We start from the raw sequence: 6,000 nt of genomic DNA, 5'->3' as shown, positions 1-6,000 counted from the left end.
TAGAAGGTTGGGGGGCCAATCAGTGGCCATAAATCTTGGAGAACCTTCACCGTTTTACAAGGGAGTTTGCGGGGGCTGCTCTTCTCCTTCTCGCAGCCTATTTACAACGCCAAAATCTCCGTGTTAATGGACCTGGGATAATGGTGTTTACTTTACCGCGATAAAGCGCTCAGCTCCCTGGGGGAGCGGCTGTAAAACGTCCTGGAGGTAGAGGTGAAGGGGGGCGCCGTAAAAGCGGGCGCTGGAAGGGGCGAGGCACCGGCTTCTCTTCCAGGCGGGCTCTCGCCCTGCACCCCCTAGGCTCGGCTGAGCGGCGCAGGCCTCGCGGGTGAGGACGGTTCCCACATAAATCACCAGCGCCAGAGTCTCGGGAAAAGGCGCATTTTTCATTACTGGCTGCAGGGCAACTCCCGACAGCGAACGAGAAACAGAAGTTCTCTTTAGATAAACCGTTTACCGGAGCGCGCGTCCTGGCAGCGCGGCCCACAGAGCATAGGGCAACGGGGTCCTGGCGCTGCGCCCCCACCAGCCGAGTACCTTGCGGAGGCCCCCAAGAAAACCCAGATCCTCCAAGGGGCTGGCCCCAGGTCTTCCCAGCGGAGGAAAGAACGTGAGAGCCAGGAGGGAAGGAAAAGGAGAACTTCGGGGTCTGGGGAGACTGAAGTGGTGCACCGCAAGACTCTAGAGTCCGAAGACCTGAGAGGTCAACTCCACATTTAGCTGTGTGATCTTGAGCAAACGACTTTACTTCTCTGAACTCCAGGAATCTTCCGTTATACAACGGATATAAAAAGTACTACCTTCCTAGTCTATGTTCAGAATTAAGAAATTATATCAAACGCGATTTTTATAACCTGTAAAGCCAAAATGATTACATGTCCATGGGCGAGCCTAGGGGGTTCCGAGAAGCACCTGGAATTGTTGACAGAGGGCTGCATATGCCCATGCGCATTCTTCCGGGGAGAGGGTCCATAGCTTACATCAGGTCCCAAACAGGTGCTCCAACCCCAAAAGGTGAACGATTACCGCTCTAGTCCTGTAGTGTACTGCATGTTAGGGTTCTAGCTGCCACGCTCGCTGTGAGACCTTTGCCCAAATTACCTAAACCTCCTGTTTCCTCCTCTGTAAAATGGGATAATAGTTCCTAGGATCGTTGGGGAGGATACATATGCTTGGCATGGTGTCTGGCACATAGTAAATGCTGACTAAATGTGAGATATTTTTACACACCAACCCTAGCCCTGTAGTAAAGATGTTTGGCTCTAACGCCAGGAATTCCAGGCCTAATCTTTTCAAGCTGAGGGCTGTCAGATTTCCAAAACCTTCCCTGGTCCTGGGCGCCAGCGAGCGTGCCACTTGCCGGCTTTCCGATGGCGGCCCTTCCACCGCGCAGGGTGGGTGCGCAGGCCGCGTTTTGCCCCCGAGTGCTCAGTGGGCGTGCGAGTGCACACCTAGGGCCGGGTGCGGTGGAGCCTCTCCAGTTTGGGGAGCTGCGCGCTTGCTGGGCGGCCCCCTTTGAAGGCAGCTCTAACCATGCCGGCCGCCAGGCGCCCGGGGCTCAGCCATAATCCGGATTTGGAGGCCAAAGCACTAAGCTGGCCGCCACCGACAGGGGGAATCAAAGCGGCCGCCGTCCTGGTAGCTCCAAGTCTTGTTTACTTGTTGACGTGTGCGCACCCAAGCGGGACGACCTCGAGTTTTCAATCAGCCTTGAGAGGAGAGAGCACCCCCCCCCCCCGCTCACACACACACACACACACACACACACCCGGGAGCAGGCACCTCCAGCCTCCACCCCACCGGAGGCCCAAGCTTCCTATCGCGAGCAGACACGTTTCCTTCCCTCCTAAGGTCAGAGGTCGAACCCAGGAGGGGCCTGCCCCCTCTTCCCTCGCGGCCCACCCCGCGCGGCGGCCCGGCCCCGGAGCCCCGTTTCCAGCCGCTCCTGCCCCCCCCCCCCCCAGCTCGCCATCCATTAGTGTAATCCGCTGTCCAAACACTGCGGCCCGGACGGCCAGACGTTGGTGTAAACAGACCCGGGGGGGACAATTCTAACGATATAAATAAAATAACCATTAATAGCGAAAACTGTTCGATGAGCAGGAGGCCGAGCACCCGGGACTCCGGTCTTGCTCGGGTTTGTGTACACAGCGTGGACACCACGCATCTGTCAGGTAAACTGGAGGTCCTTGTCCCCACCGAAATCTAAATCCAGCGCAGGTGAGGTCCCCGCAGGCGCGTCAACGGCCACCCAGCTCCTGACACGCACAGGCCTCGACACGCACGCGGCTCGGGACAGACGCACACGCCCGGAGCGCAGTGTCGCTGGGGCTCGAGGGAACGTAACCGCCAGAGCCCGGCCCCAAACACAGCGCGACCGGGCTTAACCCGGCTCTTCCCCCAAAATTCGCGCGCCTAAGTGTCTAGCCGCGGCCCCCCGGGCGCCACCCGGCCCCATCTGCGGCCTCGGTGCGCTCAGGGACGCAGAGCTCACACCCAGAAACGGAAAAAGTCAGCCTCCACTAGTCCCGGGGTCAATAATAATAAACCAACGTTTATTGAGCTGGGCACCGCGCTAAGTGCTTCACAGAGGTAATCTCCTCTAATCCTCAGAGCGACCTATGAGGTAGGTACTTCTGGTATTCCCAAGTCTCCAAGTCGGGAAAGTAGGGCTTGGCGTTAAGGAGTTCACCCAGAGACAGAGCGGAGACAGGATTTGAACCCACCACTGTTCTCCAGGAAGCGCGCCGTGCACACCCGAACGGCAGGCACTTGCTCAGATTCCGCCGTGCCTGGCTCCAGCGTGTCCCGGGCGCCGCCGGGTTGCGGTGATTTTCCAGTGGGAAGTTGCTACTTCTGCGGAGGGCGTGGGCAGAGTGGTCTGAGATGTCGGGACAGTGAAGGAAGGGAGCCGCCTGGAAAAGCCCGGTGGCCTGTTCTGGGCGCCCGGGAGTTGGTGGCTCAAAGCGCTCCCAGAGGCCTCGGCCCCGCGGCTGTGCTCTGGTGTTGAAGCGGTATCCGCAGCTCTGCGAGCGAGGCCGCCTGGGCCAGGCGGGGGAGGAGCTGCTCCCAGACCAGACCTGGGGCCTCCAGGCTAAGGAGTCAGCTCAAGCAGAAGTTCTCCTTGAGGCCAGGTGGCTGAGAAGTCCGGGTTCCTGGAGCTGGGCTGGAATAGGGCACTCTCTCCAGCCCACCCAAGCCTTGGAGTCTTGTAATGGCATCTAGCTCACAAGCCTGGAAGTCTTGCATCCACCTCTTACCTGCTCTGGGACCTTGGACAAATCATTTCGTTTTTGTGAACCTCAATTTCCATGGCTCTAAAATGAGGGGGAGAAGCAGTATCTGTCCCATGGGGATCTTGTAACAATAGGGAGGAGATCACACAAGTGGAATGCTTTGTTCACCCGCAGGAGGTTTATTATCAGGATTAGTATGAACTCCATGGCAGGTGCCTCAGAAGGAGAGCAGAGGGCTGGCAGCCCCTCTTCTTTCTGAAGAGAAAGCAAGAAAGGACAGAGATGGGGAGAAAGGAAGCAGCTCTGAGGGGGTGCTGATAGGGAGAAGAGGAGAGGGGGCTCCACGCAGCTCAGCCCCACCTCCAAGGCATGCTTATCTTCAAGGCAGCTTTCATTCAGTCCCAGGGCCTGGGGCTTGTGGACGACTGCCTGGGCCTTGTAGGAAGATTTGTGGTGGGGGTGGGCTGTCCACTACCCAGCAGGAATTCACAAAAGCGGAGAGAACAGTGCCTGGGCAAGCAGTCCCTTCCTGCCCGGTGCACAGCCTGCTAATGCTGGGGCTGCCCAGGGAAGGGAGAGGAGCAAAGGGAGGGAGCTCAGTGTGAAAGGTAAGGAACTTAACCTTGGGCAAGTTAGTCGCCTTACCTCTCAAGAGCCTCAGTTTCTTACTCTATATAATGGTTACATTAATGGGGCCATTAGACAAGACCTATTGCAAGAAGCAGGAACAATAACCAGGATGGACACTCAGAAGAGTTTACAACAGGCCTGGTGCCAGTCTCCCCTCTTCATACCCATGACTCTCCCAGCCCCACCAAGGCAGCTTGCCCACAGTCTGACAGTTTATGTGTGAGTTGGTGAGTGGGGAGGCTTTTTTTTTTATGTTAATCACCATATATTACATCATTAGTTTTTGATGTAGTGTTCCATGATTCATTGTTTGCGTATAGCACCCAGTGCTCCACGCAGAACTTGCCCTCCTTAATACCCATCACCAGGCTAACCCATTCCCCCACCCCTCCTCCCCTCTAGAACCCTCAGTTTGTTTTTCAGAGTCCATCGTCTCTCATGGTTCGTCTCCCCCTCCGATTTCCCCCCCTTCATTCTTCCCCTCCTGCTATCTTCTTCTTCTTCTTCTTTTTTTTTTTTTAACATATAATGTATTATTTGTTTCAGAGGCACTTAATCATGGGGCCTTACTGTGTGCTTGTAGGAAAGCCCTGAATGGTAGCCGATGTTATCTATATGACCACTGCCTTATGAGAGGATTATTGTTGTTACTGTTAGCAGCAGTATTCTTCTACAGTTACTACTGCTCCCTCCCAATCCCGAGAGATAGGAATTATTAACTCCTCTGTACAGACAAGGAAGCAGGCTCAGAGAGGATAAGGGACTTGCCTGAAGTCACACAGCAGACCTGGGACAGAGTGAAAAGATTAGAAACCAGGCCAGATGTTCTCCCATCCCACAAGGGAAAAGGAGAGAAGCAGGAAAGCAGGGCATTGGGTTGAGGCCGGGTGGGAGAGGGACGCCCACCACCCTCACCCCACCCCCACCGGGGTAGGTCCAGGGCAGCTGATTTATTTACATTCCAGTGTGGACACCAATTGGCCAGATCTTTATCTAAACATGATAACAATGACATGAGTCTTTGGGGATTTGTTTACCGCTGCTAAAAATGATGCATTTGTGGGAGCGGGAAGCTCAGTCTGGGTGTGGGATTTGTTTGCTGAAGCTCCAGAGGGTGGGGAGTAGGGAGCGGGGAGGCAAGAGGAGGCTGTTGGTTCCAAGAGTATATCCTAAAACTCCAATGATTAAGAGAACTGGTCTCCTTGTTTGGGGACAAAAAAAAACCACACACACACATACACACATACACACAAAATTTGATTGATAGTTTAATAATGCTTCCCCCCACTCCCGAAGTAAGAAAAAGGAGCGCCTGGGAATCCAGCTCCCTGATCTCTGCTCAGTGGAGGAGAGGTTCAGAGACTCCCTCCTTGAGCTTAACAACCACCCCACGTGTCCCCCTTTGCATTTACTACCTGGCTTTCTGTGTTCAGAGCTCTGTAAGTGCTTTCCTTCCATCATTTCTTTAATTCTACTGCAGGCCTATAAAGTCCAAACCATTATTATCTCCTTTTTTGTAGGTGAGAAAACTGCTGCTTAGCAAGGTTGAAGGACTGACTCAAGGTTACAAGATGACAAAGTGACAGGATGGGGCTCCAAACCCCTCTGATGGACTCCAGGGTTACTGCTTTGGCCCAAGATAGACAGAGGAGGTGTGATCATGATTTAGAGAAAGCCACGTCTCCCCCCTCCCTTGGCCCACCCCAAACCCAGCCTCCTTCACTCTGTGGGCTCTCCCTGCAGAAGAGGGTGTCATAGGCACCATGCTTGTGAGGTTTGCATGCCTCCTATAATAATGGGGGAGGAGCATGTAAAGTTTTTCAAAGTCTAAATTACAGAATAATTTCAGTGTGGTTTTATTACTTTCAAGAACACACACAGTCATTACAACTCTAGTAATAAAACCTATGCCCTCTTCTCTAACTGCAGTGATCCCCGTGGGGCCACTTTGTACAAGACTAATTGTAACGATCCCATAAATTGCCTGTATGGAAATAGTGCGTCGCATAGTCATGGAAGCTAGTTTTATGCTTGGACCATTTAAACATTTCTCTCCAAACCTCACGTCACTACCAGCAATCACATTATTGTGGGAAAGAAAAAGAAGGGAGAGGGCTTCAGAATGAGTGTTGGC

The sequence above is a fragment of the Halichoerus grypus genome, chromosome 7, assembly GCF_964656455.1.
Source record: "Halichoerus grypus chromosome 7, mHalGry1.hap1.1, whole genome shotgun sequence".
In the NCBI taxonomy this organism is placed as follows: domain Eukaryota; kingdom Metazoa; phylum Chordata; class Mammalia; order Carnivora; family Phocidae; genus Halichoerus; species Halichoerus grypus.
Note: the sequence above shows the minus strand (reverse complement) of the source record.